Here is a 16,300-nt window from a genome sequence, read left to right as displayed (position 1 = left end):
GGGTATTTTTCATATTCGCGATTACCGTGAATTATTTATTTTATCCATAAAGCATAAAACGACTCAGCCTCGCGTGCTGCAGCCTCGCTCTCGTCTTAAGGCGGGACAATAACAAGGAGACTGACGGCCGATTAAAACAGTACCGTCTCCTTCAAAAGCCGCGTCTAAAATGCGGAGCTGTCGGTGTGTGTGTCTGTGCCTGTGTGTGCACGCGCGCCGAGTTAACAGGCTGCAGACTGCGAGGGAGGGGAGGGGGTGGGTGAGGGAGGGGAGGGGGAGAGTGAGGGAGGGGAGGGGGTGGGTGAGGGAGGGGAGGGGGAGAGTGAGGGAGGGGAGGGGGTGAGGGAGGGGAGGGGGTGGGTGAGGGAGGGGAGGGGGAGAGTGAGGGAGGGGAGGGGGTGGGTGAGGGAGGGGAGGGGGAGAGTGAGGGAGGGGAGGGGGGGTGAGGGAGGGAGGGGTGGGTGAGGGAGGGGGGGGGGAGAGTGAGGGAGGGGAGGGGGGGGGGGGGGGGAGGGGAGGGGGAGAGTGAGGGAGGGGAGGGGGAGAGTGAGGGAGGGGAGGGGGTGAGGGAGGGGAGGGGGAGAGTGAGGGAGGGGAGGGGGTGGGTGAGGGAGGGGAGGGGGAGAGTGAGGGAGGGGAGGGGGTGAGGGAGGGGAGGGGGGGGGTGAGGGAGGGGAGGGGGGAGGGAGGGGAGGGGGAGAGGGAGGGAGGGGAGGGGGTGGGTGAGGGAGGGGAGGGGGAGAGTGAGGGAGGGGAGGGGGTGGGTGAGGGAGGGGAGGGGGAGAGTGAGGGAGGGGAGGGGGTGGGTGAGGGAGGGGAGGGGGAGGGAGGTGAGGGAGGGGGGAGAGTGAGGGAGGGTGAGGGGGTGGGTGAGGGAGGGGAGGGGGGAGAGTGAGGGAGGGGAGGGGGTGAGGGAGGGGAGGGGGTGGGTGAGGGAGGGGAGGGGGAGAGTGAGGGAGGGGAGGGGGTGGGTGGGGGAGGGGAGGGGGAGAGTGAGGGAGGGGAGGGGGTGGGGGAGGGGAGGGGGAGAGTGAGGGAGGGGAGGGGTGGGTGAGGGAGGGGAGGGGGAGAGTGAGGGAGGGGAGGGGGAGAGTGAGGGAGGGGAGGGGGTGGGTGAGGGAGGGGAGGGGGAGAGTGAGGGAGGGGGAGGGGGTGGGTGAGGGAGGGGAGGGGGAGAGTGAGGGAGGGGAGGGGGTGGGTGAGGGAGGGGAGGGGGTGGGTGAGGGAGGGGAGGGGGTGGGTGAGGGAGATTCCTGAATGCAGGCGCGACACGTTCAGTGCGCAGCGAGCGCGGAGCAGAAAGAGGATTTTAAATGGAGTGAACATGTTAACAAAACGAAAACGTGAAGCTTTTACTTCTCTCTGAACTTTCTCTAAAGGTGTGATTCTGCCGTTACCGTCCTGTTCTCACCATGTGCGCGTCGTATGCTGAATTTATGAGATCATGAGATGAAATAAACGGTCAAATATCTTTAAAAACATATTTAAAAAATGAGAATATATGAATGAACTGAGATACACACACAAAAAAAAAATGTTCAGACGCACAGATCACAAAAAGCAGGTGAGAACTCTGAACTTTAACAGCTGTTATGTTCCAAAGGTATTTATTTGTTCAGTCTTGAGCTTAATGTAGTGTTCAAGCACAAAACGTGACTGATGAGGAGAAACAATTTCAGAAATGCAACAGAAACAACCACAAATCAGAAAAAGTTGGGACTGTATGTAAAATGAAGATAAAAAAAAAAATGTTGCACCATTCCCAGTTTCTCCACTCACAGAAGCCAAACGTTCTTCCAGAGTTGTGTAATTAATTATACTACAATAGTAGAATATAAAGAAGGGAAAAAAGAAAAAAAAAATAGACACTATATTCGTCAATCGCAATTATTTATCTGACAATTAATCGTCTCCAGAAATTCGTAATCGTGACAGCCCTACTTGAGATCAGAACGCAAAATGCTTGAGGATTTTCGAAATGCGATGTTTTCTGTATCGATTTTCTATTGCGATAATTGGGTTCTGCGCAAAACCAGAGGTAACAGCATTATAATATTATTTTAGTTGGTGGTGTGCCGCAGGATTTTGTAAATATAAAAAGGCTCAAAAAAGGTTGAAAATCACTGTATTAGAGACCATTTAAGATGGTTTAGTAATTTAAAACCAATTACAAATAAGGCCATATCTGTCACACAGTCGGAACAAAAATTTTCAATCAGTTATTTTCGATCAATTATCAAAAAGGCTTCTGTTTATTGTCTCTGTCAATCAATCAATTAATTGATTGATTAAAGGACTAATAGTGTCATCTCTATCAGAGAACGTGTGACAGCGCTGTAAGAGTCAAAATCCACAGTGACTCTGTTTCTGTCTAGATTTGAAGATTATTATTATTATTACTTCTTCATAAAATAAAATAAAAAGATGAATAATTATGTTTGCTGTCAGCTGATCACTTTTTTATTACTGGACTAATAGCCATCAATCACACAGAATATCAGGAAACTGTAAAAAGTGTATTGAATATGTCCTGTAGATCAATATCAGTTCTTCTAATTGCACCTTTTTTATGCAGTGAAAAAATATGAAGTTATTTACATCCCAATGACAAAAATAAAAGAGAAAAGGAGCAAATCTTCTCAGCTGAGAAGCAGAAATCAGGTTCTCCAGTAATGTGGCTTGATTACAACAATGAACTGATCATTAAAATCCTATTTGGCTGATTGATTAGTAATTGTTTTAGTGCTTTAGGGTGTTTGAGGACTCCCGGGGTGGGGTGGGGGTGTATTAATCTGTTGTTTGAACTCATTAAGTGCAGACTGTCCATCACATCTGCTCTCTTCACCCACGTAAAGCGCTGCTATTTATAGACGCTCCCTTTTCTCCCATTCCCTCTTTTTGATGTTTGGCTGCTGTTCGTTCCATCAGGACTGAATTTCATACAGATCATTCCTCCGGCTGCTCTGTCCATCCTCTCATTTGGTCAACAGACGTCTTGGAAAATGGAGTTTTAAATCTCTCTGATCCTGCTCTCTCTGACATCTTACTAAAACAATGCTCATATCAGATGAGATATTACAGGTCCCATGTGTTCAAACAGCAGATTTACAACATGCAAAAGAAGAAGAAGAAAAAAAAAAAACCCCAATGCAGCCAACTTTGCAAACCCTTTAAATCAGTGCTCACTTAAAAAGTTCCACATACTGTAACTGAGCGCAGCAGACATTTGAAGCAGTGACACATAAATTCTAAGATAAATTCAAACCGAAATCAATCATTAGTGACTCAACCACAAACAAACAAATGGCAAAATAAATACAAAAAGTAAATAACCTCAGCAAAGGGGATGAATGCATGAGTCTGATGGATGTGCACGTGAAGGGGTGCATGCTGGGAAAATAAAATAACTAATAAAGCAAGTGCGGTGGAAGGTCACCGTGTCTCACCTTCGGCGTGTCGATGTCTCCTGTCTGACAGAAGCGAGGCATCAGGAGAGACACGGAGATGATGAGGGAGAGGGAGCAGGAGGCAAAATCACAGTCTTTACGTCATCTGAGAAAATTTACAGATTAATGCAACAGCTTGGTGCTCTGAGCCCCCCATTCAACCCCATGGTACAGACTCGCTCCTCTTCATCACAGCTCTTTTCTACTATCTGGGTCCAATTTAAATGTTCTAACTTAAAGTTACAGTATGCAGAATTTAAGGAGATTTACAGTAGAAATGGAATCTAACATTCATAATCATCTTAGTCCATGAGTCAGTAGACAATTCTGACCTAATCAGGACCACTTAAAGGGACTAAACCACACTCAAAATCCAGCCTCAGCGAACCACAGCCTATAAAAAAAAACATGATCCAATGTTTCAACGAGAAAAAGTGATGTAACAATTTGCATAGATTTTTTAAAAGTTATTTCAACTTAACTAGAGACATCCTGTGGCATTAAATCAACTGACAGTTGAAATAACTTAAAAAAATCTATGCAAATTGTTTAATCAATTTTTCTCATTGACACAACAGTTTATTTTTTAGTGTACACAAAAGTGTATGGTGGCCATCCAGGGTGTTAGCTGAACTCAGGTAGGGGTCATTGAAGACTTACACAGGGGTCAACAGTGAAAAAAATGCTTCAGTCATGTTGAAAACTATACCACATGGTTTGTCTGATCATAAAGTAATTTAGGTATATAAGTAATTTGCATGTTTTTTTCAAAATAAGAACGTTAACTTTTGACCCCTGTACAAACTGAAGTTGATCTTTGTTACCATTATTGCTGTTTTTACCACATAACGCCAAAGCTAGTACAAACTATACCTTTTTGGAATCTTTATGATCAGACAAATACAATACAATGTGATTGGATCATTTTAATATTTTCAGTGTGTAATTCTTCAATGACCCCTACTTGTCTAAAGCGACCACCCTGGATGGCCAGCATACATTTTTGTGTAGGTCATGGCATATGGATTGTAAGTGTTGCTTTCTTAAGTGGTACCAAAAACCTGCTTGGATGGACTATCTGCTGGTTGGTGCAGAATTACCTCCATCAATGAATTGATGTGTTTTCATAAGCTTGGAATCAGCCCTTGATATCTACATAGGATTGGGCCCCCTCATGGAGGCCACAGTATTGCACCACCATGTTGATGCAACAGCTGAAAAAGGACACACTTACTCCACCTTTCACATTTTGCAGCCTGGTCAGAAAAGAAGCCCAGTCTTTGTAACATGGAGGATCATACATACTGCAGTGAGAGAGTGAATCCACCTCTAAAAAAGAAGCTAAAGCATGAAAGGAAACAAACTTGTGAGTGGCGACAGCAGAATGCAATATACAACCTCACCACTAGATGACAGTAAATCCTACACACTGTAGCTTTAGTGATTTTGGATGTCTTTGTGACCGTACACTAAACGTTGAGGGCTGATGGTGACTGGCATGGACTGAGGGTCTTACCCTCCCTTCCACAGGAGGACACTATGACTCCGCAGGGGATGGAAAAAGCTCAAGTCGCCTCCCTCGGAGGATTCTTTGACACGTATCAGTGTCACACTGTAGTGCCTGAAAGCAGAACGGACACACGTGTACAAAAAAAGTATTTGTTTTTGGTGATGTTTCACACAGAATGACCCACAAACACGTCCTCACTACATGGATTTATCAAGAAACTCATAATCACAAGTCCTTATTAAATTCGTCATGGAACTGACTGCATAAGCAGGCGTGCGATTGGGCCTCCTGGAAGGGGGCCGGCGTGGATTTATGACCTTTAAAACAGGTTCCTGTTCAACCATGTGACGGTACACATATTAAATGCAAACACTCCTACAGATGGTATGCTGCCATCTGCATGACCTCATCCGTACCAACATGAGCAAACATTTGCATCATGAGCTTAATGACTATGAATTCATTAATCTCTTTATTTACATGCACACATGAAGGTAAAGCCTCTGAACACTGGCTTCTTTACTGATCAGTTAAACATCCAGCTGAAACGATGAATCAATCAATCAGTAAGTTGATCAACAAGGAAATAACCAGCATTTAACAAGAAAAAAAATCCACACATTGACCTTCTTGTGTGTTGAATTTGTTGTTGTTTGTTGTTGTTGTTGTCAGGGCCGCTGTTTGACATTTGCGTGCCTTAAGGTTGAGATAGCGCCCCCCCCCCCCAACCACTACAACCAACAGGAAAAAACAAACAAATAAACAAACGCATGCTAAATATTTTGTGCATTCTCCTTTAATTCAAGGAAATACATTTTCACTGTTAACATTATATGAATATTATTATATGAATTATATGACACCTAAATAGATCCTCGTCATTTGATAGGTGGATTGTATGTCACATGACATCCATTATCTTGGAAACACCTGTCTATTTGTAAGTAAAATATCAAATGATCTGGATCTATTTTGGTGTCATACAAAACAAATAATGAATGTTTTACATTTGTGCAACTGAAAGAATATTTACATTCATTGAAAGATGGAATGTTCCATCTTTCAATGAATGTAAATATTCTTACCATTGCACTCAAAAGCACTCGGTATTTGTATATTATTTCAAGATTGTATTTTATCTAATGTTGCAATGATAGCAATAGTGGCAGAGGTTCAGTATTAGTGCTACACAAAAACATCCATCCATCCATCCATTTTCTTCCGCTTTATCCAGAGTCGGGTCGCAGGGGCAGCAGCTCAAGCAAAGCGGCCCAGACGTCCTGATCCACACACACCTCCCCCAGCTCCTCCGGGGGAACCCCAAGGCATTCCCAAGCCAGCCGAGAGATGTAGTCCCTCCAGCGTGTCCTGGGTCTTCCCCGGGGCCTCCTCCCAATGGGATGTGCCCGGAACACCTCTCCAGTGAGGCGTCCACGGGGCATCCGGAAAAGATGCCCAAGCCACCTCAACTGACTCCTTTCAATGTGGAGGAGCAGCGACTCCGAGCTCCTCCCAAGTGACCGAGCTCCTCACCCTATCTCTAAGGGAGCGCCCAGCCACCCTGCGGAGGAAACTCATCTCGGCCGCTTGTACTCGCGATCTCATTCTTTCGGTCATGAGCCAAATCTCATGACCATAGGTGAGGATCGGAACGTAGATCGATCAGTAAATCGAGAGCTTTGCCCCTCTACTCAGCTCTCTCTTCACCACGACGGTCCGATACAGCGACCGCATCACTGCAGATGCTGCACTGATCCGTCTATCGATCTCACGCTCCATCCGTCCCTCACTCGTGAACAAGACCCTGAGATACTTAAACTCCTCCACTTGAGGCAAGGACACTCCACCAACCTGAAGAGGGCAAAGCACCTTTTTCCAGTCGAGAACCATGGCCTCACATTTGGAGGTGCTGATTTTCATCCTGGACGCTTCACACTCGGCTGCAAACCGCCCCAGTGCACGCTGAAGGTCCTGATTTGACAAAGCCAACAGAACCACATCGTCCGTAAACAGCAGAGATGGGATTCTGTGCTTCCCAAACCAGACCCCCTCTACACCCTGGCTGCACCTAGAAATTCTGTCCATAAAAATAATGAACAGAACCGGTGACAAAGGGCAGCCCTGGCGGAGGCCAACGTGCACTGGAAACAAGTTTGACTTACTACCGGCAATGCGAACCAAGCTCCTGCTGCGGTCGTACAGGGACCGGATACCCCTTAGCAAAGGACCCTGGACCCCGTACTCCAAGAGCACCCCCCCACAGGGTGCCCCGAGGGACACGGTCGAACGCCTTCTCCAGATCCACAAAACACATGTGGACTGGTTGGGTGAACTCCCATGAACCCTCGAGCACCCGATGGAGCATGTAGAGCTGGTCCAGTGTGCCGCGACCAGGACGAAAACCACACTGCTCCTCCTGAATCCAAGGTTCGGCCATTGGTCGAATTCTGCTCTCCAGTACTCTGGAATAGACCTTACCAGGGAGGCTGAGGCGTGTGATCCCCCTATAGTTGGAACACAACCTCCGGTCCCCCTTCTTAAACAGAGGGATCACCACCCCGGTCTGCCAATCCAGAGGCACTGTCCCCGATCGCCACGTGATGTTGCAGAGGCGTGTCAGCCAAGACAGTCCCACAACATCCAGAGACTTAAGGTACTCAGAGACTGAGTACCTTAAGTCTCCATGCTTAAGTCCACCATGCTTCACTGTAGGGACGGTGCCTGGTTTCCTCCAAACATGACACCAAAGAGTTCAATATTTGTCTCATCAGACCAGAGAATTTAGTTTCTCATTGTCTCATTGGCAAAGCTTCTGGGGAAAACCTGGTCTTGTTAGGAGAGACGGCATCCATCCCACTTTGGATGGAGCAGCTCTCATTTCTAGAAATCTGGCCAATTTTCTTAAATCCTCCAAACCGTGACTATCTAGGGTTGGGACCAGGAAGCAGAGTTGTAGTCTTACACACCTCTCTGCAGCTTCTCTCCCCCTGCCATCCCCTCATTACCCCATCCCCGTAGAGACAGTGCCTGCTCCCAGACTACCAATAACCAGCAAAAATCTATTTAAGCATAAAAATTCAAAAAGAAAAAATAATATAGCACCTTCAACTGCACCACAGACTAAAACAGTTAAATGTGGTCTATTAAACATTAGGTCTCTGTCTTCTAAGTCCCTGTTAGTAAATTATATAATAATTGATCAACATATTGATTTATTCTGCCTTACAGAAACCTGGTTACAGCAGGATGAATATGTTAGTTTAAATGAGTCAACACCCCCGAGTCACACTAACTGCCAGAATGCTCGTAGCACGGGCCGAGGCAGAGGATTAGCAGCAATCTTCCATTCCAGCTTATTAATTAATCAAAAACTCAGACAGAGCTTTAATTCATTTGAAAGCTTGACTCTTAGTCTTGTCCATCCAAATTGGAAGTCCCAAAAACCAGTTTTATTTGTTATTATCTATCGTCCACCTGGTCGTTACTGTGAGTTTCTCTGTGAATTTTCAGACCTTTTGTCTGACTTAGTGCTTAGCTCAGATAAGATAATTATAGTGGGTGATTTTAACATCCACACAGATGCTGAGAATGACAGCCTCAACACTGCATTTAATCTATTATTAGACTCAATTGGCTTTGCTCAAAATGTAAATGAGTCCACCCACCACTTTAATCATATCTTAGATCTTGTTCTGACTTATGGTATGGAAATTGAATACTTAAGAGTATTGCCTGAAAACTCCCTTCTGTCTGATCATTTCTTAATAACATTTACATTTACTCTGATGGACTACCCAGCAGTGGGGAATAAGTTTCATTACACTAGAAGTCTTTCAGAAAGCGCTGTAACTAGGTTTAAGGATATGATTCCTTCTTTATGCTCTCTAATGCCATATACCTGTTGTGAAAGTGTAGGTACACGGACCCACAACAGGGGGCGCAATGAACGGACAATGGAGAAAGGTAAAGAACAAGTTTTACTGTTGTGAGATGAGCACAACTAATACAACAATTAACAATTTGGAGGTGTAAGCCGAAATCTGCTGGTGTCGTGTGGGCAGGCCCGAAGGTAGGAGACGTCCGTCCTAGTCGAACCGGAACCACCCAGATCTCCTCTGCCACCGAAACCCAGAAGTACTGGAACCGCCAAGTCCCGAATTCCCAGGTGGCCACTGCCTTCGCTCGTCGGATCCGGTACTGCTGGCGGAAAAGAGCACAAACACACAGGTAGGGATGCGACCGCACCCAGTAGATGGAGAGGGGCGAAGCCGCCTCCACCTCTTGTTACACTGAAGCAGGAAAGGGGAGTACTTATCCAAACACTTGGTCTCCAATAGTCCGCTGTCCTGAAAGGTTTATCAAGTATTGTCAAAAACACAGAATATGCTGCAGAGGTGATTACCTTAAACTCAAGGCGATATCTCGGCACTGAGGTGGAGACGCTGTCCTGCTGATATACCTCCGTGCTGAGTGCAGTCAGCTGTGTCCAGTAATGGGTGACAGCTGTCACCCTGGCTGCTCCCGTCGGCGGCAGCGCCCTCTGGTGCCTGGAGCCCGCACTCCAGGCAGGGCGCCCTCTGGTGGTGGTGGGCCAGCAGTACCTCCTCTTCAGCGGCCCACACAACAATACCAACACAGTGCAGAGGAGCTACCTAAACTCTGTAAGTGAGATAGAGTATCTCGTCAATAGTTTTACATCCTCATTGAAGACAACTTTGGATGCTGTAGCTCCTCTGAAAAAGAGAGCTTTAAATCAGAAGTGCCTGACTCCGTGGTATAACTCACAAACTCGTAGCTTAAAGCAGATAACCCATAAGTTGGAGAGGAAATGGCGTCTCACTAATTTAGAAGATCTTCACTTAGCCTGGAAAAAGAGTCTGTTGCTCTATAAAAAAGCCCTCCGTAAAGCTAGGACATCTTTCTACTCATCACTAATTGAAGAAAATAAGAACAACCCCAGGTTGACTTTCTTTGCTAAGAAAATTTTAACTATTAGAGAAAAAATTACTCATAACCATCCCAAAGACGTATCGTTATCTTTGGCTGCTTTCAGTGATGCCGGTATTTGGTTAGACTCTTTCTCTCAGATTGTTCTGTCTGAGTTATTTTCATTAGTTACTTCATCCAAACTATCAACATGTCTATTAGACCCCATTCCTACCAGGCTGCTCAAGGAAGCCCTACCATTATTTAATGCTTCGATCTTAAATATGATCAATCTATCTTTATTAGTTGGCTATGTACCACAGGCTTTTAAGGTGGCAGTAATTAAACCATTACTTAAAAAGCCATCACTTGACCCAGCTATCTTAGCTAATTATAGGCCAATCTCCAACCTTCCTTTTCTCTCAAAAATTCTTGAAAGGGTAGTTGTAAAACAGCTAACTGATCATCTGCAGAGGAATGGTCTATTTGAAGAGTTTCAGTCAGGTTTTAGAATTCATCATAGTACAGAAACAGCATTAGTGAAGGTTACAAATGATCTTCTTATGGCCTCAGACAGTGGACTCATCTCTGTGCTTGTTCTGTTAGACCTCAGTGCTGCTTTTGATACTGTTGACCATAAAATTTTATTACAGAGATTAGAGCATGCCATAGGTATTAAAGGCACTGCGCTGCGGTGGTTTGAATCATATTTATCTAATAGATTACAATTTGTTCATGTAAATGGGGAATCTTCTTCACAGACTAAGGTTAATTATGGAGTTCCACAAGGTTCTGTGCTAGGACCGATTTTATTCACTTTATACATGCTTCCCTTAGGCAGTATTATTAGACGGCATTGCTTAAATTTTCATTGTTACGCAGATGATACCCAGCTTTATCTATCCATGAAGCCAGAGGACACACACCAATTAGCTAAACTGCAGGATTGTCTTACAGACATAAAGACATGGATGACCTCTAATTTCCTGCTTTTAAACTCAGATAAAACTGAAGTTATTGTACTTGGCCCCACAAATCTTAGAAACATGGTGTCTAACCAGATCCTTACTCTGGATGGCATTACCCTGACCTCTAGTAATACTGTGAGAAATCTTGGAGTCATTTTTGATCAGGATATGTCATTCAATGCACATATTAAACAAATATGTAGGACTGCTTTTTTGCATTTACGCAATATCTCTAAAATTAGAAAGGTCTTGTCTCAGAGTGATGCTGAAAAACTAATTCATGCATTTATTTCCTCTAGGCTGGACTATTGTAATTCATTATTATCAGGTTTGTTATGTGCCGACGCGGGTTGAGGAGCGGACCTGCGTCTGACTGAACCCAGCGCTAAATAACCAGAAAGCATGTTGTGTGGGCCGCTGAAGAGGAGGTACTGCTGGCCCACCACCACCAGAGGGCGCCCTGCTTGGAGTGCGGGCTCCAAGCACGAGAGGGCGCTAGACCCAGAAGAAGTGACAGCTGTCACTCATCCTCTGCACCAGCTGTCACTCGTTCATCATCACCACCATAAAAGCCGGACTGCAACTCCACCTCCCCGCCGAGAAATCGACTACCATTACCAAGGTAATTTCTCTGTGAACTTAAGACTGTGTATCTGTCTAAACTCTTCTTTGCAGCCGTTTTCCTGTCGGTGAGACTCGTCTGTGGAGGTGGCGTTTGAGGTGTTCAGCGACGGCTTCGCAACACCTCCCACCCAGATAAGTGCTCAAACAGGAGCTGCACGAGTGTGTGCTTGGAGGTGGAGGCGCTTCCTCCCTCGTTAACTGTGGATTTACTGAGTGTGCGGACTCACACTCACTCATCATATTTCTGCTTTCTGCCAGCAGTACCAGGGTCGACAGCCGAAGACAGAGGCCACCTGGGGACTCGGGACTTGGCGGCTCCGGTGTTCTTCAGACCGTTGGTGGTGGAAGCCGTGTGGGACGCGGCTTCTCTCTCGTCGGGGGTCTTCTATCTTCGAGCCTGCCCACACGTCACCTGGTGTTAAATTGACTGTGCAGATTACAGTACGTTTCGTTGTGTATTATCGCAACATTAAATTGTTACCTTTTTGGCTTATTCATTGTCCGTTCATTTGCGCCCCCTGTTGTGGGTCCGTGCTACGACACCTTCCCAACAAAGCGGTTCCAAAAACAAAACATTTATTTCCCTTTCTGTGCAATAATTGTGTACAACATAATATATGGTTTGTCTGGCGGAGTGAAGGACGGCGCGCTCTCCAGCGCCCAAAGGGATCGAAGCCCGGCGCTTCTGGACTCAAATTCACCGCCAAACACCCCCCAGGTGGACACGACAAACTGACTCTGTGAAGGATAGAAGAGGTGAGGTAAGTCAACAGCTACAACTAATATCCTTCAAAGGCACACACTAATAGCAACACATTCAGGTCTGAATTTAAGCTTTATGTAAATGAGCAGCTTCTCACAACAAGTGGAGGATCATCATTCCGCACGCCACGGCAGTGAGAAGCGAGCTGCACAATTCTCATCAATGTTCAAATATACTGCGTAACAAAATACCAAATTACTATTAACACTTATTCAGGCAATCAATCACCTCTGATGTGTGCTGACAGCATGTGTCCCTCACCCGTCCTCCTTCACAGGCATGATGTGTCAAACCCAGGCGCGGTCCTCAGCGTCTCACAAACGAACGTCACAAGGTCGAGTTCCCGGCAATTCTGCTTGAAGCACTCATGGCTTAAATGCAGAACGCCATCTCATTATCTGCTTCAGCTGAAAGTCTTTAAGTCTGCACGTGAGCATCATCCGCAGGTGCTGCGAGTCATTAGGCCTGCACATGAACATCCTCCATAAGTGCAGCCAATAATGTTGATGAGGGTGAAGGATTCTTCTGCCAGCACCGTCTCCACAGACAAAAACCAGTTTGCATACCACCTGGAGAGCAAAGAAAAGAAAACAACACAAAAACATCCAGCCAAACCCCCCAACACACAACAGTACCCCCCCATCAACGGGAAGCCTCCCGGCGACCGAACAGACCAGGCCCGAGAACAGCACCTCCCTCCGGGGTCCATGACAGCAAGCAGATGGCGTAACGCTCCCAAGGTCCACAGCAGACAGCAGGACAGGGCACCACGGCTGGAAGGCCGGCTGACATCAACAAAACCCCAAAAAAGTCCCATATACAACCCAACATACAGGAAAAACACAAAACCCACCCAAAACCTCCCCAGGGAACCATCCCATCCAACCCCGGGAAGAAAAGAAAAACTCCCAAATGCAAAAACCCAACACAGCCCCAACAACACAATACAAACACAAAGTCACAAAGAAAAATAACAACCAACCCCCCCCAGAACGATATGCAGAGCCAAACCCCCCCCCCCCCCCAGAAGACCTTTACCGCCAGTTCCAGGAGAGACAACCAAAACCGGAATCCTACAGAGGTCCCCAGGTTCACATGGAGGAGCAGCGCCCCCCAGAGGACCGTCCCATCAACCCTGGAGGTGGAACCTGGAAGGAAGCATAAAAACACAAAAATCCAACCCCCGGCGGACTTCATTAAAACACCCTGGGGGCAAATAAAACAACTGGAAAACACTGTTACCTCCCCCAGCACCCCGAAAGACCCCAGATCACTCCCAGAGCCAGTCGTTAGCTCCATTTTGGCGAACGGCACAAAATTACTAAGCCGGGGAAGGAAACAGGAAAAACTAACCCGGTCCCAACCCCGAAGCGCAGCGGAAAACCGGAAAACAAGAGTACTGGCGGGGACTAGAAGGAGAGAGCATATCTCACCCATATTGGCCTCTCTTCATTGGCTTCCTGTTAATTCTAGAATAGAATTTAAAATTCTTCTTCTTACTTATAAGGTTTTGAATAATCAGGTCCCATCTTATCTTAGGGACCTCATAGTACCATATCACCCCAATAGAGCGCTTCGCTCTCAGACTGCAGGCTTACTTGTAGTTCCTAGGGTTTGTAAGAGTAGAATGGGAGGCAGAGCCTTCAGCTTTCAGGCTCGTCTCCTGTGGAACCAGCTCCCAATTCAGATCAGGGAGACAGACACCCTCTCTACTTTTAAGATTAGGCTTTAAACTTTCCTTTTTGCTAAAGCTTATAGTTAGGGCTGGATCAGGTGACCCTGAACCATCCCTTAGTTATGCTGCTATAGACTTAGACTGCTGGGGGGTTCCCATGATGCACTGAGTGTTTCTTTCTCTTTTTGCTCTGTATGCATCACTCTGCATTTAATCATTAGTGACTGATCTCTGCTCCCCTCCACAGCATGTCTTTTTCCTGGTTCTCTCCCTCAGCCCCAACCAGTCCCAGCAGAAGACTGCCCCTCCCTGAGCCTGGTTCTACTGGAGGTTTCTTCCTGTTAAAAGGGAGTTTTTCCTTCCCACTGTCGCCAAGTGCTTGCTCACAGGGGGTCGTTTTGACCGTTGGGGTTTTTCCGTAATTATTGTATGGCCTTGCCTTACAATATAAAGCGCCTTGGGGCAACTGTTTGTTGTGATTTGGTGCTATATAAATCAAATTGATTGATTGAATTGAAAATTGATTGATTGTCTGAGAGTCCTTCAGGTGTCTTTTATCAAACTCCAGGTGAGCTGCCATGTGCCTTTTACTAAGGAGTGGCTTTTGTCTGGACACTCTACCATACAGGCCTGATTAGTGGATTGCTGCAGAAATGGTTGTCCTTGTGGAAGGTTCTCTTCTCTCAACAGAGAAGAGATGATGATGATGGCCACTGTGCTCATTGGGACCTTCAAAGCAGCAGAAATGTTTCTGTACCCTTCCCCAGATTTGTGCCTCCACACAATCCTGTCTCGGAGGTCTACCTACAATTTCTTTGACTTCATGCTTGGTTTGTGCTCTGACTGTCACCTGTGGGACCTTATATGTAGACAAGTGTGTGTCTTTCCAAATCATGTCCCCAGGTGGACTCCAGTTAAATTGTAGAAACATCTCAAGGATGATCAGTGGAAACAGGAGGCACCTGAGGTCAATTTTGAGCTTCATGTCAAAGACTGTGAATATTTATGGACATGTGATTTGTTTTTTAAATAAATTAGCAAAAATCTAAAAAGGGGAAAAAACATTTTAACATTGTCATTATGGTGTATTGTGTGTAGAATTTTGAGGGGAAAAAATAATTTCATCCTTTTTGGAATAAGGCTGTAACATAACAAAATGCAAAAAAAGGTGAAACGCTGTGAATACTTTCCGGATGCACCGTATTTCGTACTCAGTAACTGATTACATTTCAATGTGATCCTATTCATCTCTGTCTGGATGCAGTTGGTTGAAATGGACTTGGACATGGAGCAGAGCGATGCCACTGACTGATTCACGCTTTGGTTTGTCCAGCTTGATGCTCCTGTAACCACTGATCTACTTTCGTGGTCATGGCTACAACTTTGCAGAAGTCTTCCAGAATGTGTAATGGTGCTAAGTAGTCTTTGATGACTTCAGTAAATCCATCCACAAACACATCACAGAGTGCCGCCATGTTCCATCCACTGTGGGCAGCTAAAGTCCAAAATGGCACTGTCCAGCACTCAGTCCGCCAGCAAGCAGCAAGCCTCTCACTGCTTTGTGATTGGGAGTGCCACATTCAAAAACCATCTTTGTTATCTCAGAAAATGTCTTTTCCTTCTGGTTCAATCGTGACCTGCTGTTCCCATTCAGCCACCGTTCACCCCCAAGCGCACCCAGTGAGATGGACTATGTTAAATGCCACCAGAGAGGACTCCATAGGGCTTGAGGTTGAAGGTCTTGGCAAATGATGAGAATATGGACTTATAGGTGAGTCTGTTGGCCAGTTAGCATCTTGAGCTCATCAACGCTAGCGTTCTGGTGAACTGGAGCTCCAGAATGGCTTGAAACATTCCACTGAGTTGTTGTTCCTTTTCACTGAGCTTGTGGGCCTGGTTCTGCAGGGCAGCACAGACAGGACTGTTATCTGTGGGGTCTGATATGGCAAGAATATAGTTTAACAGATCAAGCCTGACTGGGGACACCACAGCAGAGAACAGCACAGAGGTATAGATTAAAGAGTCTTTACACAATGTTGATTGGCAAGCATAATTCAGTACGCACAGTTGAGGCTGTCCGTGTAACAACAGTGCCAATGAAGAAGAGAACAGAGAGGCAGTCCAGTGAACAAAGCAGAGGTTCAAAGCACAAGTGGTCTTCATACCAGGCAAATGATCCAGGAGATGTCATGCTTGGCAGCAAAGGTCAGCAACAGGAACATAAACAGAGTAACAGTGTGAGAAGACTTGGAAATAATACAAGACATTCTGGCATTAAAGTGAAGTGATGTGTGATGCAATCAAAGAGGAACCAGGCACCTGTGTGCACATGGACAGGAAGAAAGTCACAAAAACAGACACCAACCAAGAACGGCAAAATAAGAGCAT

The sequence above is a fragment of the Thalassophryne amazonica genome, chromosome 16, assembly GCF_902500255.1.
Source record: "Thalassophryne amazonica chromosome 16, fThaAma1.1, whole genome shotgun sequence".
NCBI classification, from domain to species: Eukaryota; Metazoa; Chordata; class Actinopteri; order Batrachoidiformes; family Batrachoididae; genus Thalassophryne; species Thalassophryne amazonica.
This window is presented reverse-complemented; position numbering follows the sequence as displayed.